General features: G+C 41.2%; 1 non-coding gene and 1 pseudogene across 1 annotated transcript; one reads left to right on the top strand and one right to left on the bottom strand.

Annotated features, from left to right (window-relative positions):
• The first annotated feature begins 2169 nt into the window (after positions 1–2169).
• Positions 2170–19596, top strand: LOC145418766 (glutathione S-transferase theta-1-like; annotated as a pseudogene).
• Positions 9882–10000, bottom strand: LOC145418839 (5S ribosomal RNA). Its single transcript, XR_013900744.1, has one exon. It is a non-coding gene; the product is annotated as a 5S ribosomal RNA (ribosomal RNA).
• Positions 19597–20184: the final 588 nt, after the last annotated feature.

Genomic DNA, 20184 nt, shown 5'->3' with positions numbered 1-20184 from the left:
AGAGAGAGGCGGTGGAAGGAAACTACGATGGATAGGTTGATAGGTAGATAGATAAAGTTACATGGAATCACATTGGCCACGAGAGAGAGAGAGAGAGAGAGAGAGAGAGAGAGAGAGAGAGAGAGAGAGAGAGAGAGAGAGAGAAACTTGCTGATAACTGGCCTCTATCATCTTGCATTTTCTTTTTTCACTCAGCTTCTCGTACACACACTTGCTCTAGCCTCATGATTGTTGTTGTTGTTTCTTACTCCGTCCTGTCTGGCCGAGCAAACCCGTCGACCACAAGTAAGCACCTACAAGTAAACACCTCCAGCACAGTGTAGGGATCCAGAGTCCTTCCCAGGGGGACGTGCAAGGAATTATGGGGAGGTTCGGATCGTGGGTGGACGCCGCAGCTGCCTTACCCAGTGTGCAAGCGCCGTCTCGTGAAACCTTCCCTTTAGCGCCTTTGTCTGGTGATACAGTAATGAAGCGCCTTCCCTTAGTTTTATTTATTTATGTATGCCACGAGATTTATTTTTATTTATTCCACAAGTATGAGATTTATTTATTTATTTATATTTTATTTTTGCCTTAAGTATAGGTTTTATTTATTCATTTATTTATGCCACAAGTATAAGATTCGTTTATTTTATTTATTTTTGCCACAAGTATGAGTTTTATTTTTTTTATTAATGCCACAAGTATGGGTTTTATTAGGGTCGATACAGTGGCAGTCGTCCTACTTTCCTTTCAGATTCCTGGTCACTCTTTTCGGGACTTCAGTAGACGTTTGGTATTGTCCTAGACATTTAAAAAAACATTCGGTAGCTTTTTTTTTTTTTTTAATGCAAGAAAGAAGGAACCAAAGGCCAGGAGCCCGCAAACTGTTCCTTCCAAGAAAAAAAAAAACGATACACAAGAGAGCCAAATTCAAGATCCGTTCATTTCGAGATGCCTGGACACACTGAGTTTGAAACACTGGAGATCATAGGAAGTAGGAAATACAGACAAAGGGAGACAGTTCCAGAACTGACCTGTCGCATAATTGAAGGACTGGCAGTAACGATACAAATCTTTCAATTTCCAAACTGTCCCTCAGTGGTTTCTATGCCTTATTCCATTCCTTCATTTTAAGTGTCCTGTCAGGTGGTTCGTTAGTGGTACTCCAGAATTATCAGTAGTGGTGTTCCTCAGGGTTCTTTCCTTTCACCTACCCTCTTCCTTCATATTTAATAATGATCAGAGCTGCACATCTAGCTTTTCCACTGATGCGCAGGTGACTTCACTCCACTTTCCCACCCTTATCCTTCAAATATAACAATGATCCGAGCTGCACGTCTAACCATTCCATACGCAGATGACTCCAAACCACTTCCACCCATCATCCTTTAAATATAATAATGATCTTAGCTGCAAGTCTGTTTCACCGATACGCAGATGACTTCACTCTTCCTCTCGCAGCTTAGTATTCGTCACAACAATGATGATAATTGCGAGAGGAGGCTTAGGTGTAGGTGACTTGTAATATCTCTGAATTCTGACTTGGGCGAGAGGAATGTTGGTGCTTTTCATGCCTCAGTTCATCCATCTTTCACCTCAACACCATCTTCCATACATACATACATCTTTCACCTGAACACAATCTTTTATACATACAGATACATACATACACAGTATACATGCATACATACATATATCCATCTACTTCGACAGTGTCTTCCACATGACTTTTATACATACATACTGTTACGGCTCTCAGTATAACCTCAGATCATGTTAACTTGTGCTTTCGTGTGAACATTCTAGTCACTAACAAAGAAAAAGTGAACAGAAGGAATAAAAGACAGAATCTGTACTCAGGAAAAGGAAAGACCCTGTACAAAAATATAATATATTAAATAAATACAACTCTTATACCATAAGTCAAAGGATTTACATCAGCACTCCCATCAAACAACAGTAGTATGTGAGCAGCGAATGAGTCAGCTGCCAGGTCAGATCCTATGTCGCCGTTCTGGAAGGTGGGGCTTGCTCACGCCAGGCGGCAGGACACGAATCGAGAGTTGATCAAGCAGACCTCGACTCCGGAACATATGACAGCTGACAGTCCGCAGAAGGGATGCACGGCCCCAGCAGATCAGATCCTCAACTCTGGCTCCTCCCACTGCTCCTAGGCACTCCAACAACATGCGCCAGTGGGCAAGTCCTCGAAGGGTGACACCCACAGCCAGCTCCGACGTGTCACACCTCTTCTTGGCAGCCAAGACAGTCCCTCGCAGCACCTCTATCCACTCCACAGGCAGAGCAACCACAAAGTATAGGCATGAAGGAGTGTGCTAAGGGCGGTGGCTAGTCCACTAACGGCTGGAGCAGCGCGTTGTGCTCGACTGGCTGCTGTTTGGCCTGGAGTTCCAGTCATCAACTCTGTCAGACGCCTCGATCAGCTCGAAGCCCAAAGCCTACTCGTAAACGAAACCCTTGATCCCCTCTGAGACGAACACTAAACAAATAGTTGACAAATTACATATAAGTAAATAATGCAAACACAATACAAGAGACCATGACAACACACCGCCATTTATTTCTGTTAACAATAATTACCGTAACAAACAAATTATATGCAATTTTGAATATTGCAAACAAACAAGAGACTACAAACACATACTACCAGTTACCTCGGTGATCAGAATTCACTGTAACAATACATACATACATCTATCTATATACTATATCTATCTATCTATCTATCTATATATATATATTTGTTTTCACCTCAACACAATCTTCCATACATACATACATACATACATACATATATCCATCTTTCACCTCGTCACAATCGTCCACGTGCCTATTCCCATAACATCTGCTACACACACCTCATTCCCTCACTCCGTCTCAGTATTCTTGGTGTTGATTTGTCTCGCAATTATTTTTTGACTTGCAACATTACTTCTCTAGCACTGCGATTCCTTAAAGTAGAATGAATGAGCCTTGAGTTGCGCTGTTTTGCATTCATCATTCCTTTAAAACGCCATGTCAGCCTTTGTTTCTTTCTTCTCAGTCAGTCAGCCGAGAAATTACTTAAGTGAAACGCCATGTCAGCCTTTGTTTCTTTCTTCTCACAAACGCCGTGCTGCCTATCAAGGAATTTTCATATTGAGGTTTGCCATGGTTCAGGTGATTTATTTATTTATTTATTTATTTATTTATTTTTAATTGACTGGAAGCTAAACCAGATTCCAAAACTAGCTGATTATTCCCTGACAATATCTGGACACTGCTGGGAGTCTTTTGTGTGTATGGAGAATATAATTATGTCTTATCTACCTATCTATCTACCTGTCTTATCTATCTGCCTATCTATATATCTATCTATCTGGCCGTCTGTTTGTCTATCTATCTATCTGTCTATCTGTGTACCTATCTGTCTGCCTATCTGTCTGTCTATCTATCTATGACGCCTTAATCTCGTAAGGAGTGACCACAAACAAATCGCCTCCATGTCGCCTTGCCCTACACTGCCCTCCCCCAACTAACACCTTCATCTCTCATATACTTCTCCACTCCATCTCTCCGTCTCATCCTCTCTCCCCCTCCCATGCCATTACGCTGCCCTTCCCCCAACTCACACCCTCCTCTCTCACATATACTTCTCCACTCCATCCCTCCGTCTCATCCTCAGCCTCTTCCTCCCCTGCCATGACGCTGCCCTTCCCCCAACTCACACCCACCTCTCTTTCTCCACTCCATCCCTCTATCTCATCCTCTGACTCCACCTCCCATGCCATAACGCTGTGAGTGAACCATCGAATTACCTTTTAAACAAGCCCAAAATATATACGAATCGGCCACTAACGAAATCATAAACGCTGGAATTCGTGACCTCGCTCTTTACACGTCCCTCCAGTGTTGACTCTCGCGTTCGTGTCTGTGAATCCATTTAGCGCTAATCCGCCAAATATCCGCCAAAATATGCGCCAATCCCGCGAATTTGGGGTGGACGCGTGGAGACCGTGAGCTGGGTGATTTGGCGAGGGTCACTGAGAGAGAGAGAGAGAGAGAGAGAGAGAGAGAGAGGCCTGAAAAGTAGAAAAGGAATCATAGCATAGAATAGCAAATAGGAAAAAACGGAAGCAAAAAGATAGACACCGTGGATAGATAGATAGATAGATAGATAGAGAGAGAGAGAGAGAGAGAGAGAGAGAGAGAAATATTGGTGTTGGAGAGGGTCGCCTTCTCGTGGTGGCACTGATATGACTGGGGGGGGGGATTCACTGCCTGGTTATACAGACGCCCTTCTTTTCCCTCTGTTCCCAAAAGAGGATGGTGAACTACTGCTACTACTACTACTACTACTACTACTGCTACTACTACTACTACTGCTACTACTACTACATTCCTCGGTAGATCAAGTAGTATTTAGAAGAATCATAATTAGGTAGCAGGAAGGTAGCGATAGCCAGGTAAGAAAATAAGGTAATTACATAGATCAGTGTTGGTGTTTATTGCAGTCATTAGGGCGGGGGTGAGGACAATGGGGTGAGGCAGGGTGATGGAGTCAGGCAGTTAGGCAGGCAGGGGGTGAGGCAGAGTTAGGCACGGTGAGGCAGGGTTAGGCAGGGTGAGCTCGGTTAGGCAGAGTGAGACAATGAGGCAGAGTAAGGCGGCGTGAGTTAGAGTAAGGTAAGTTTTAGAGTGAGGTGGGTATTAGACTGAAGTAGGGTGAGGCAGAATGAGGTAGAGTGAGGCAGGATGAGGCAGAGTGAGGCAGGGCAAGGCAGGGTGGGGTAAAGTGAGGCAGGGCTAGGCAGAGTGAGGCAGGTACTAAATTGAGGCAGGCATAAGAAAGCCAGATTTAGGAGAGTCACCTTATCTGATGCCTAACCTAGCCTAACATGCCACAACATAGCAGCATCACATAGCATAGCATACCACATAACATAGCGTAGCATACCAACATAGTGTAATAGGACTGCGCAACATAACACAGCATAATAGCATAACATAGCTTAAAATAACAGCATTGCATAGCATTACATGGCATGGCATAGCAGTATTGAATAACACATAACGTAGCACCATAACATGCCATAACATAGCATAGCATAACAACATAATACAGAACAGCAGCGAAACCAAGCAAGCTCCCTAACACCTCTTTCTTAGCGATTAATTTATTTTTATTTTTGTTTATTTATTTTTGTATGACAGGGTTAGTATTTTTGTCGGTTAAGGAAGCTCCCTAATACCTCTTCCTAAGCGATTTATTTTACATATTGTACGTTACTATCATCATTTTAATATTGTGCATAAGGAAGGTAAGATATTAACCAGCCGGATACAAAAATAAGTCGCTAAGGAAGAGGTGTTAGGGAGCCTCCTTATTAAACGAGAATAGTGTGTGTGTGTGTGTGTGTGTGTGTGTGTGTGTGTGTGTGTGTGTGTGTGTGAGAGCATCATAGAGAAAGACCTTGGTATCCCAAATTAGCTTAGTTTAGGTGAATTTGGGTCGATTTGGTGATTACCTTATAAATTTCATTCCAACTTCAAACTACTCCTCCTCCTCCTCTCTCTCTCTCTCTCTCTCTCTCTCTCTCTCTCTCTGCGTTGCTGATACGGAAGAGAGAGAGAGAGAGAGAGAGACGAAAAAAACTAGACTGGGCATCTCTCTCTCTCTCTCTCTCTCTAAGCTCCCAGACGAATTTTCTTCCTCATATATATATATATATATATATATATTTTTGCCTTTACGAGAGGATTGTAACGAAGGAGAAGGAAGTGAGATCTTGGAGGGGCGGATAAAGGCTGATATTTGGGACCTAAAAAAAGAGAAAAAAAATAAAGTTTATAAGATATTGGTTGAGAGAGAGAGAGAGAGTAAAGTTGATAAGGTGTTGGTTAAAAAAGAGAAAGAGAAAAATAATAAAGTTGATAAGATACAGTATTATCACTCTCATCTTAAATGTCAGGACCAACTGCCTAGCCCCGGGCCTCTACGCTCCTCATGGGGCAACGTAGGATTGGATGATGGGTGGATGGATGGATAAGATATTGGTTAAAGAGAGAGAGAGACAATAAGGAAGTTGATAAGATATTGGTTTTAGAGAGAGAGAAAAAATATATATATATATTTGATAAGGTATTGGTAAACAGTAAATGAGATTTTGAATTTTGGCGTTCAGAAAAAAACAGTGTTAATAAATAAGAAATGGTAGTAGTAGTTGTAATAGTAGTAGTAGTAGTAGTAGTAGTAATGTGTCTACCTATCTGGCTATAACTCTTGTCTGTCCATCCATTTATGTATTTGTTTGTCTATCTGTGTATCAGTATATATATGTATGCCTTAATCCTGTAGGGAGTGACCATGAACAAATCATCTCATGGCTGCCCTTTCCTTTGTCATCACTCTCTTTCATATATCTCCACCTTATCCTCTGTCTTTCCCTCTGCATTGACCTCCATATCACACACACGCTCCCAGTTAGTCTCTCACTTTGTTACTCAGTATAAGCAAACCATCTCAGAGTTCTCCTAAAACTTCCCAATACATTCACATCACCTCTGAATCTTGGCTTCTCCACAAAATTCACCACAGTTGATGATTTTTTTTTTTTTTTAATTGCAGGTGAGCACCGTACTGATCTATACCACAATCAACCCCTTCCAGCTGGTTCCTGTGATAGACGAGTGGATTCAAACTCACTGAAACATAGAGAGTGACCACATGACCTTGTTTATTAGCCTACCATCATTCCTTATTTAGCCATTACTGACATTCCTTGCTTTAACCCTTTGATAACAATAGTCCTCATCACAGTTATTCCTCACTTAACCCTTTCACCATGATATTCCTGGGGATACAGTAGGTGGTGGATATACAGCCATCATCCACTCTCTTGGTGTAGTGCTGCCTGTTTCTTCCTTCACTTTTATCACTTTTTCTGTATCTGCCCACCTTGCTTCCTATTTCTGTTATTCTTCCTGTCACGTATCATGACACATCTTTCCTCTTCTGGTGGCTCTTCACAAAGGCCCAACTTCAGGTCTCAGTTTTGAACCTGATCCCTAGTTGAAAACCTGGGTTACAGCATAATGTGAGATCACATATATTCAGGATGAGGTTGTGAACTGCTGAAAAGCATAAAGTGTGGTTTAGTCCATCTGCAATTTAAACCATCTCAAAGGGGTGGATTGACGGTATATCAAGGCTGGCAAGTGTTAAGTGTGAATACAAAATTATTCTTTCAAAAGGTTTCTACAGATTGAAGAGTTTGTGGAGAGGAGACTATTGGTTGACATTAGCCAATAGGGTAGTGGTGAACAGTGAGGATATTAAAGATGCATGGAGACAGCATTATAGCCGGTTGTTGAATGAGGAGTTTGACTGGGACAGGGAAGGTTTGGGGCCAGCAGATCCAGTGTTTGGCCCTTGGCCTTTGATTGATGCTGCTACTGTGAGTGAGGCAATAGGCAGGATGAAGGTGGGGAAGGCAGCAGGTGTGTCTGGGTTGACTGCCGAAATGTTGAAGGTCTCAAGAGATATGGGGGTGAGGTTAGTCACTGACCTGATAAATATGATTATTTATGAGTGTGTTGTCCCAGATGATTGGCTGAAGAGTGTAACTGTAAATGTGTATAAAGGGAAGGGTGATGCCCTGGAAAGAGGAAATTATAGAGGTGTGTAGATCAGATAATGAAGGTAATGGAGAGAGTTTTAGAAGGTATGATTAGAGAAAGAGTGAATATTGATGAGATGCAGTTTGGGTTTATGCCAGGCCTAGACCACTGATGCCATATTCATTGTTCGACAGCTTCAGGAAAAATATATTGGTAGGAGAAGGGATCCGTGTTTTGTTTTTGTTGATTTGGAAAAGGCCTTTGACAGAGTCCCTTGAGAGGTGGTGAAGTGGGCAATGAGAAAGCTTGGCTTGGAGGAGTGGCTGGTTAGGGTAGTTATGACTATGTATGTGGGTGCTTACACCCAGGTAAGAGTGAATGGAGATTTGAGTGATGAGTTTTCCATGAACGTTGGTGTGCATCAGGGGTCAGATTTGAGTCCCATGTTGTTTATCATGATACTTGAAGCTCTCTCACGTGACTTTAGAAATGGACTCCTGTGGGAGATGTTGTATGCCGATGATTTGGAGTTGATTGCAGAGAACGAAAGGGAGGCGGAGGAAAGGTTTAGGAAGTGGAGAGATGGTATGGGGTACAAGGGCTTAAGGGTAAATGCAGATAAAACAAAAAAGATGATATCTAGGGTTGGTGGTGGTACTGTCAAAGACGAGGGAGAGTGGCCATGTGCAGTTTGCCACAAGGGCGTGGGAAGTTATTCTGTCTTGTGCGGTGTTTGTGATAAATGGGTGCACAAGAGATGTAGTGGTATCAGAGTTAGACAGCGAGATAATGCTGATTTTATGTGTACGGTGTGTCGGGGAGAGCAGGTGGAGATTGTTAGGCGTGAAGGGATTGAACATGCTGGTGGATCTCTTGAGTGTGTGGAAGAGTTTTGTTATTTGAGAGACATGTTGTGTGCTGGAGGTAGGGCTGGAGCTAGCTCTGTGGCTAGGGTGAGAAGTGGTTGGAAGAAGTTCAGGGAGCTCTTGCCTCTTCTGACATTGAGAGGGCTTCCTAGAGTGTGTAAGCATGTTTACCATTGCTCGATTCTCGCTGACACACTACCTATCTCATCCCCTGATTTGCTTCTTCTATCTTTCTGTCTATCTATCTAACTATCTATCTATCCATCATGCTATCTATTATGATTTGTATTTATAATATGGAGTCCTGACACCTACGTGCTAAGGGGTCTTTGTATGCAACATGTGTTAGGAGTGTAATGCTGTATGGTAGTGAGACCTGGGCAGTAAAAGAGGAGGATATTCGCCGGCTCAGATGTACAGAAATGACAATGATTAGGTGGATGTGTAGTGCATCTCTGCGTGCAAGGTTCGGGGGGGCTGGGTTTACAATGGAAGAGTTGAGAGGTAGGATGAGACTGGAGTGTATTGGTGTTGTGATGAGGAGAGGTAGATTGAGATGGTTTGGACATGTGGACAGGATGGAGGATGATAATTGGGTGAGGAAGGTAAGAAGTGTTAATATTGGGGGTGGGGTTATGAGGGGTAGACCGAGAAAGACATGGGACGAGGTCATTAAGTGTGACCTCAGGGTTAAGGGACTGAACAGGGAGGCAGCAGTGGATCGTGCAGCGTGGAAAGCTGCCATTAGGTGACCAAGGCCAACGCATGCAAGCATGTTGGAGCCTTTAAAAATGAAATGACGATGAAATGAGACAACAGTTAAATGTCAAACTTCCTTACCCACTCTGCATTTAGAACACTATACAAACAGTTGCCTATTATTACCATAACTTCTGTATCATAGAACTTTGTCAGCTGTGCAAGCAGTAGCCTACTAATGCTGTACCATATTTCTGTATAATTAAACTTTGCCAGTTGTACAGACAGTAGCCAATCAGTACCATACTTATATATAACTAAAATTGTCAGTTATGGAAACCAAACCCATTATTACCGTACTTCCCTGTCGTAAAACTGTCTTTTGTGTAAATAGTAGCCTGGTAAAACTATACCAGTACGGTACTTCTGCAGTATAAGCAAATTAGGGACCTTCCAATGTTGCCGCGTTAATTTACGTCTCCAGGATATGAGTGCACATCATGTGAGGACGTGAATTCACGTCTCCGGGACGGGGCGGGTTAAGAATGCAATTCTTTACCTCAGTGATAAAATAAAAATGACACTTCACTTCTAAATGACTTCCATCCATTGCCAGACGCCATGTATCCCAAACGGGGTGGTCAAGGGCTTAGAGTTAATTGTTTTACAGGGAGGGGCACTAATCCTCCACCAACCCCACTTGACACGTAGGGATGCCAACAGCATCTGGTGTTCCCAGGCAGTCACCCATCCAAGTACTAACCAGACCCAACGTTGCTTAACTTCGCTGATCGGACGGGAAGCGGTGTACTCAACGTGGCATGGCCGTTGGCTTACCAACATGAAATAATATTTCTTGAAAAATAATAACATTATTCTTTATTGCAGTTTCAAAAAATCAGGTCAAAGTTTTCTTCATCTTAAGAATATTTTTACACTGATTTCTTTCTCAGCAGATTCAGTTTTTATACGTCCACATGTAATGTGGTGAGTACAAACTTTACAGCCAGCACTACCTGTTGCTAATTTTGAAAGTTTTAAAATTAAGAGTAAAATTGTTTTTAATAGATATTGTTTTTAGTTTTATTAATTAGTGCGGTAAATTTGTTATACAACAGTAATCATTACTGGAGTTAACTCATGCTATATATTGTCTCATATCATTACCAAATATCAACAATTCTATTGAAATATAAACATTGCTTTCTGTTTAATCAATCAATCAATCAATCATTTCCTGTGGCACCCTCGGGGATGCATAGGGCCTCGATGAACTCACACCACCACATCCTATCTTGTGCTAACTCCTCAAGATCTCCCCAACACTCATCTCCAGCTTCCCGTCTCATTGTCCTCACCCACGTCTCTTTTGGCCTTCCTCTACCTCTCCTACCAGGTGCCACCCACCCTGGTGTACCTCGTACTATTCCCTGTCTCCTGTACACATGTCCTAGCCACTTCCATTGTGAGAACCTAACATATTCATCGACCGGCTGCACTCCCGTTATTTCTCTAATTCTACTATTTGGTATCCTTTCCCACCACTTAACTCCTAATATTCTTCTAAGTGCTTTATTTTCAAACACCAAGAATTTATTTTCCATAGTCACTGTGCTGTACCAAGACTCGTGTCCATAAATTAAGATACTCCTAACCATTACCTTATAAAGTTTGATTTTTGTATGCACAGAGAAATTGTTATTATTCCAAATATTTTTAAGCATTCCCATTGCCTGATTAGCCTTCTTTAACCTTTCCTCGAATTCAAGGTTCAAAGAACCATCCTTGGCTAAATAAGTACCTAAATATTTAAACCTATCAACTTGCTTTACAACCATACCTCCAATTACACATTCCTGCGCATTTTCCATATTCATATTGATTATTTCAGTTTTTCCACAATTAATAACCAAACCCACCTTGCGACCTTCACTCACCAAACAGTCCAACACTCTCTGCATCTCTTCTGGCCCATCACAAATCAAAACTATATCATCTGCATAATCTAAATCCAAAAGTTTCCTGTTCTCTCCCCAAAGTATACCTGCACCGGTTTCTGTTCCAACACGTTTCATAATGTAATCAATGACCAATATAAATAGTAAAGGCGATAGAACACCACCTTGAATTACTCCGGACTTGACTTCAAACGAATCACTCAGACAACCATCAACCATCACTTTACAAAATGTGTCCTCATGCATGTTCATAATGACCCTCACAAACTCCTCTGGTATTCCATAATGTCTCATGATCTTCCCCATAGACTCTCTCGAAACACTATCAAAAGCCTTTTCAAAATCAACAAAACAAAGACTTAACGGTACTCTCATTTCATTAACTTGCTGCATCAAATGCTGATCATTGCAACCACGTCCCTTTCTAAAACCAGCCTGTTCATCCCTCAGAATACCCTCAACCACCGGCTCCAACCTATTTAACAACACTCTACTGAAAACTTTCAAAGCTATCGGTGACAAAGAGATTCCCCTCCAATTACCACATTCACTTAGGTCTCCCTTCTTCGGAACTTTAACAATTACACCATTCTTCCAAACTGATGGTAGTAACCCCGTCACCCATATCTTATTGAATAGCTTGGTCAAGATCATTATTAATCTATCCCCCTCCACTTTAAACATTTCCGGAAATAAACCATCCTCCCCTGGTGCCTTATTATTCTTTAACTGTTTTACTGCTTTCTCCACTTCTGCAAGCCTCAAATCTCCTGTTTCTATATTTAAATCTTCCTGAGCAGACGGTATATCCTCTTCTGGTGGTATTGGTCTATTAAGAACTGTCTCAAAATGCTCTTTCCATCTATTTTTAATATCTCCATCTTTGGTCAATAAATTTCCTTCCCTGTCTCTAATTGGTATTTCCTTGCGTTTACCTGCATTACCACTCAGTTCTCTAATCAATTCATATGCTATTCTTTGACTCTGTCCATCATTTTTGTTTATTAGGATTTCAGTCTCTGCAACCTTTTCATCCACACATCTTCTTTTATCTCTCCTAGCTAACCTTCTTACTTCTGAATTCAAACTCCAGTACGCAACTCTTGCTAATTCAATCTCTCGTTCATCAACGCATTGCATCTCACTCCTCAATTTAGCCTCACCTCTCTTTTTTATCGTATCCCACGTTTCCTCTGATATCCATTTCTTTCTCCTGAATCTATGTCTCCTTCCAATCGTACATTCAGCAGTCTCATGCAAAACTTTGTTCACATCCTCCCACATCTCATCTACACTTCTCTCCCCCTCTTCCAACGTTTCCAACACCAAAAACCTATTTCTGCATTCTAATCTGAATTCCTCCTTTTCTTCTCCTTCCCTTCTAAGCTTAACAATATCGTATCTACCAACACCAGATTTTTCCTTCTTCTGATTTTTAAGTTTAAACCTTATTTTTGCAATGCTGAGTTGATGGTCACTTCCAATATCCGCTTCCCGTTTAACATGAACATCTAGCAGAGAACTTCTATGCCTCCTACTGATAGCGATGTGATCAATCTGATTTTTATATTTTCCACACGGCGACACCCAAGTTGTCTTGTGTATATTGCAATGCTGAAAGAGTGTGCCCCCGATGACTAAGTCATTTGCTAGACAGAAGCTTCCAAACCTCACTCCGTTTTCACTCATCCTACTACCAACTCCCATCTTACCCATACATGCCTCAAATCCCCCATTTGAACAGCCCATTACTGCATTAAAGTCTCCAACGCAGATCAAAACATCATGTCTAGGTACCCTTCCTACTCCTTCTTGCAACTTTTCATAAAATGTGTCTTTCCTTTCATCGAGTGCATCATTAGTAGGTGCATAACACACAAACAGACTGATGTTGCCATGATTTGATTTAAACCGTGCGTATAGCAATCGCTCATCTACAGGATCCCACTCACATAAAGCCTTATTTGCTTTACAACCCAGCAACAATCCTACTCCCTGATAATGCATTCCGTCCTGTCGACCAGATATCAATAAACGTATACCATCCTCCAAATCCAACTTATCGACTCCAGTTAATCTAGTTTCTGTCAGAGCACAAATATCAAGTCCGTAATTTTGAAAAACCTTCACTAACTCATCGATTTTACCATCATGATTTAGCGTTCTCACATTCCAGTTACCAATTTTAATTGTATTTTTTGCATTGACAAAGGAATTAGATTGTAATTGAGGCAACCGTGAGATTCTTAGCACCCCCTGCCCATTTAAGGGCTGCACGGGACTGGGGGCCATTATTGTTCTTTCAGAGTCCATCAAGGTTTCTGTTTAAAATAGATGTATTTTATAGGCTTCGATATTTGGTTACCAAAAGCCATTATTACTGTTAAGATAATGTGTGAAATCACTTATGCAACAGAATTTTCAATAATAATTATTTAGAAGATTGAGAAATGCAAGTATGTAATTACCAAAGAAGGGAGAGTGGCAAGGCAAATGACTCCTTCTCCTATTGTGTAGTGTGGACTGATCTTTGCCAGCTCATGAGTTGTGTAGTGCTCTCAAGCCTCTCATACCTTCATACCAAATAGTCTGGCTGAAAGGCTTGTGCCTATATGTTGAAGCATGTTTTGCTGTGTAGCAGGCAGCCCAAGGATAATAGCCAAACAGGTCAAATCATGATTGTGTTCATTTTCCTCAGGCAAATAATTGTGTGAAAAATAAGATGTTATTGGGTTATTCATAATTTTGTATAGCGGAAACATTATTTTATTTAAATTTAAGGTAAACTTTGAAAAAAACAACTTTTGCCCATTTTTGGGGGGGTATTTTGTGAAAAAACCTGAAAAAACCCAGGTGGATTGGGCTTTTTCAAAAAAAGTTTTTTTTTTGCCAACCCTGTGTGGGAGGGTTTCAAGTACCATAATAAACAACAAGGGGCTCAAGACTGACCTCTGATGCACATCATCATTCATGGAAAACTCATACCTGGGTACAAGCACCCACATTCTTGATTATAACCACCCTAATCAGCCAGTCCTCAATCCCAAGCATTCTCATTGCCCACTTCACCACCTCTCTAGGGACTCTGTCAAAGGCCTTCTCCAGACTTGCATGATTATTACATTCACATATGGCAGAAAGACAGTGATAGGCCAGCTGACATGGTAATACAGATATAATGAGCTGCAAATGTAAAATGTTTGTGCACCCCCCAATACAGGTAATATTAAGCTTTACGCTACCGTACAGTACTAACTTGCAGGTACTGCATTGTTTATGAAGAGTCATAGATTTTTTTTAATGCACTCATAGCAGTATTTCATTACATTTTTTATTATTTTCTGTCATTAATGCACTAACTGGGCATGGAGCAACTTTACTTTAGAGGTTGGTTTTGCCGCCACATTCAGATCTCAGTTAGGCTAAGAAACTCATGCTAATTGGCTGGATCAGTGTGTCCATGTGTGTGTGTTAAACTGAGGTTTAAGTCCCTTATTATTCAGTTTCAGATTATCTGTGATATAATTCAGTGACCTGAATATGGCTAAACCCTGGACTATGATCTGGGAGTATGCCATATTTTGTCCATTTATATTTGCCCGAAAATGGTGTTTTCATCTAGAATGCTGAGTTGTAATAAGAGATTAACATGGAAACTTTTGCTGGTTGTGAGACAATGGTGCTGAAAGGTGTGCAGCTATTCTGTTTTCTTATTCCGCCATTAAGCTACAGAGAATAATCTGCAAAAGATTGAAAATCTCCGCCAAAATATGGTGGACAAATTATATTGCATTTTCTCTTTTTTTTTTTTTTTAATGTGAGGAAGAAGAAACCAAAGGCCATGAGCCTGCAATAACTGTTCCCTCCTACAGAGAAACAAAATACAAGATAGACAAATTCAAGATCCAATTATTCCAAGATGCCTGGACACTGTGTTTGAAAGACTTGAGATCATAGGAAGCAGGAAATCTTCCTGAACTACTGCAGCTTTGCATAAATTAGTGTGACTTCTCTCTAAACCAGTTTGCTGTTCTGTGTTGATTTCCCTCATCTGCCTTTGTGTAAATTAATGGGACTTATCATTCCACCAATCCCATGACAGTGTTGCCATCCTACGATACCTTTGTCGGGAGTACAGCGACGCAGCCAAATGGTACCCCACAGACTCAAAGGCTCAGGCCAGGGTGAATGAATATCTGGAATTGCAACATGTCAACACACACCTCAGTTGTGCCATGTTTTCCCAGCACAAGGTCTATTTCTGTGGTGTTTACATTTGGTGTTGGAGGGGGATGCTTTCATGTGGTGGCACTGATCACAGATTATGGGTGTTTGCCATAAAGGTAGAATAATAAGGAAAGTTAGGGATTAAGTACACAGAGGCAGCAGTCTTGCATTCAGACAAAAAGCTTTGGTGATGTTATCACCACAGCTGTTGGTTTGAAAGTGGTGCTGGTGCCTTGTAGGTGCTGGCAGCCACATGATAATTGCCAGCCAAGTACGGATGACATAGGGGAAGGATGCACGGCCAACAAAGAAATTTCCAGTTGGAATGGACTGTAGTAGTAGTATGCCCTTTCATGTGTTCTCACATGTTTTCATCCTGTTGAGATTCCCTGTGACATACAGACCATCACTCACAAACACAGCTGGTCCAACACTACTGGCACTTACACAACTCTCAGTGATATACACAGACTCTTGCTCCAGTTCTTATGCCACATACACCACCTCATGCTACTGTATGCAAGCCTTCCAAATCTGTACTCTTGCATGAAGCTGTGAATGGGAGCAGGTCACTTCTTTAGTGGCAGAAAGTGGTATTCCTCAGTCCCACAGATCAGTTATCCTACAGAATCCGTAAAACCCTGCATCAACATGTATAGTAGAGCTGCCATAAAACACTGCACCACAGTGTGTAGTAGAGCTCCCTGCCAGTGTCAGGCATGTGCAAACCAGCCATAACAACATATTTATATGGTCAGGAACAAAATCTTACCTACCGTACTGTTCTAGGCATGTACAAGCCAGGTGTTACAGTACATATAGTATATTCATTCAGGACCAAAAGCTTACTGTTCAACTACATTTACTTCACACTTAGGTCATGCCCCTGATTTTCCTCTTTCATGCATCACATCAAAGATTGTCATCTATGGACAGAGAAGCTTACCAAGCCTCTGTCACTCATGGAATATTAGGCAGCAAAGGAAAAGGAAAAGTATAAGTGGTGAACTATAAGAATAGCTTTTGACTTTGAATATACAGTACATACCAAACCTCTCTCAGTCTAGGGGTATTAGCCTGCAGAGGAAAGTGATAAGAATCAGTGGTGAAATAAGAGGATAGCTTTTCTCCTCGACTGTTGTGCGGTTGTTTGCCTATATGATCTTAACATTGTAACACTTCCCCCCCCCTCCCCCTTAATAAATGATCACTATTCTTGCTTATATGATCACTATGCTCATCCATGAAGCACCACTTTTCATGTACAGTCTCCACTTTTGCATATGCAATCACTATGATCCAAGTGTTCGGTAGACAGTGCTATAATCCGTCATCCAATTGCTTTGTCATGAACAAAACACAGATCTTATAGCAAGGTTGGCCTGTTCATACTGGTGTTATATTTCAGTTCTTTCTGCCTGTGATACATGGGACTGAAGTGAACGAGGAGAAGGCGGTGCAGTTCAAGAGGCGCGTGGAGACTGTCCTGGAGCAGTTTCAGACCATTTGGCTGAAGGACAAACCATTCCTTGCTGGCAGTCAGGTCACCATTGCTGATCTTTTGGCTGCTTGTGAACAGGAACAGCCAAGTAAGTTTGTTGTACACTTTATACCTGACTGTTCAAAAAAGCCTCACCACATTCATAGCTGGAATAAATGATGATGATGATGATAATTATTTTATTACTATTATTATTATGATTTTTATTATTACTGTATTATTATTATTATTATTATTGTTGTTGTTGTTGTTAAAGGCATACCCTGCTATACGATAAACCGTTAACGATGCCCTGTCATAGCGATGTAAAAAAAATAACGCCCTTCTCTGAAAATTGATGGCCAGTCTCCGCTTATGTTATTTTTTTATTATTTAATTTTTAACTGATTTTGATGATATTTAGACTTGAATCTTGTGTTTAGGTTGATTTATAAACTGTTTTTAGACTTAGGTTGATGTGCTTTAGTCATAGGTGAGGTGAACACTCTCATTTTTTTATACAGTTTACTATTTTTTATTTTTGTTTCACAGAGTTATTATTGATGATTTTCAGATTTTTTGGGTTTAGGTGAGTTATAAACTGCTTTTAGACTTAGTTTAACTTGTTTTAAACTTATCTGGGGGTTTAGGTGAACTAGGAAGTTGTTTTTGGACTCATTTGAGTTGGTTTTGGACTTGGATGAGGGGGATCCCAAGGCTTTCCAATGCATCCCTATACTTTCTGTGTTATAATGCCCCCGATTAATGATACCCTGGCTCAACAATGGGTTTTACTGAATGCATCCCATCATATAACGAGGACGGCCTATATTGTTATTATTAAAATCTTAAATGTCAGGACCAGCTGCCTAGCCCCGGGTTCCTATGCTCCTCATGGGGCACTATAGGATTGGATGATGGATGGATGGAGTAGTAGTAGTAGTAGTAAAAACCTAATTTTTGGCAGTCTTTGTATGGAGCACCTGTAGTTGTTAGATATGATTATCCTGCATCCCACATTAGAGTTTATTCAGCAGTGATATAGAAAGGTCAGACATATTCTGTCATCAGAAGTCGTCATACAGACTTTGGGGCTTGACCTTACCCTCACAGTGTCAATACTAGCTGTAGGTCTTTCTGTTGCATATATGAGGGTGTTAGAGTAAGTGACATCAGCTCTAAAATTGATCTACATAGTTAAAAGAAGAAGAAATTATTAATATGTAAAAATTGGGGATACCTGAAAACAACAAGTAGTTCATTGATTGGTTGATGTTGTTCTTAGTGTCTCATATATGGTGTGTTGTTCATTCAGCAGCTTTAATTAATATGGGGTGCACTTGACTATCTCTTCATTTTTGTGTGTGATCATTAAAGGAACACTGCCTGGTTGTGATGAAGTAGTTTTTTATCCCAGTGATCAGTGAAGCTGTACTAGTCAGGTGTGCTGTTAGAGATCAGATGGGAGTATTTCCCACACAGCTGTTGCCTGAGCTGGCCGTGTACCACACCATTCCATCTCAAACCTTCATGTTAAACACTCTGAATTATCAAGCCATGGCCCTTAGTCCCCAGTGATGGAACAGCTGGCTATGGCAGAGGTCAGACCTGCCTCAGAGAATGGGTAGCCTAGAATATCAGGATGTCACAGTATTAATGGCTTTTAGAAATGATGGTCATTTGCTTAAACAAAAATTATAGCATTCCACATTTGTGCCATTGGAATACTCCACAAGTGGATTCTGCAGTTTGTTTGTATGTTTAGTCACAGTTGTGACATGGGGTGAGACTGTTGAATGACAGCCTAAGATGCGTTTTTAAATTACAGTACCAGTATATTGTATTTGAGGCCAATTGTAAAGAACCTTCTTCTGTTCACATTTTTCCCTAACACAGATATTGCATCCCTTAAATTTGGATTTCACTGTTTGTCTAAGCATAGCAGCTGGTGTCAAGTGCGACTCACGGCCTCCACATTTTTTTTAAGCATATGGTCATAAACTTTGGGACATTCAGTATCTTGAGTCTTCCTGTTGATTCCAGCTTTACTGTTGTTACCAAAGAGCTAAGAGATATGAAATGAGATCTTATGGTCACATACTGTGAAACAGACAAGCAACAAAAGAAGGAACATGGTGTAAGATTTTGTAAGGGTAAATGATTGACTGTACCATGAAAGTGAAGTTTGGGTATAAGTTTGGTAACTCACCACACAGCCATCACTTAAAAGGCCTTTCCACATGATCAGTGGACACTTGGTATTTCCAGCTACACCACTCGGTTTCATGCGTGGTAACGAATCACACTGTAAATAGTGGGTGAAAGGCAGGGATGGTGCCTCAGGTCATCATGTCTACACAGTTATTTTCCTTGGATTTTTCATTGCCATTCTCCACCACCACAGGTGCCCAGTGATTGTGTAGAAGGGCCTGTAGGCAGGTAACTGAGTCAGAGTCTCCTGATGTACAATGTCAGTTGTAAGGAAAAGTTAATGGTATTTTAGAACTCATCCTTTATTTAAAACAAAGGCTGCCTGCATGTATGTACTTGGTACTTTTGGATTGATTTCCCCTACATACAAATACGTATTAAACATGCGATTACAGGTGTGGCGGGATATGATGTATGTGAGGGACGGCCACGCTTGGCTGCCTGGTTCAAACGTGTTAAGGATTCTTTCCAGCCTCACTATGATGAGGCGCATCACATGGTACATCATGTTTGTGACAAGTTTGGAGGCAAAGTTCCTGAAGCAAAGTTGTAAAGATGATGTGCATAAACAACTGCCACCCTTATCAGTGAACTTGGTGGGGGTGTCATAGTGATGAATATTTTTGTAGTGGATTTGGTTGCCAGAGTTCATGGTAGGGATGTTGTAGGGGAGTTTCTTTTTTGCCTTTGGTGTGTCATAGTTGTAGAGTGATAGGGATAAATTCAGTGTGTTTGCATGGTTGTTGGTTTAGCCCTCAGGCTTATCTGAGTGTGAGCCTGATGGACTGCAGGCTAAAGTTGTCCTTCTCTTGCAGTTCAGCCTCCTCTTTTCTGGTGGTAAGGTGGGGATTTAGGGACATTTGTATAATCAGTCATGGGAGTTGCCTGGTTATATTGGTGCCACCACAAGAAGGCATCCATCTCCAGCACTGCTAGCAAATTTGCTGCTGTTGTTGATGAACAACATTCTGTCTGGCTGAGCTGACCCATTAACTGCAGACAAGCCCTACAGGATTACCTCATGCGGTGAACAAGTGTTTCCATGTAGCTGACAGTGCCTCACCACAGCAAAGGATAGGGAATAGTTTGGAGGTTTGATTCCTGGATGAATGCCACATTTGCATCTCTCCACCCAATTAAC

This window comes from Coenobita brevimanus, chromosome 116 (genome assembly GCF_032717465.1).
Source record: "Coenobita brevimanus isolate Jiangsu-jjx chromosome 116, ASM3271746v2, whole genome shotgun sequence".
In the NCBI taxonomy this organism is placed as follows: Eukaryota; Metazoa; Arthropoda; class Malacostraca; order Decapoda; family Coenobitidae; genus Coenobita; species Coenobita brevimanus.
Note: the sequence above shows the minus strand (reverse complement) of the source record. Positions and strands in the feature narration are given on the sequence as shown.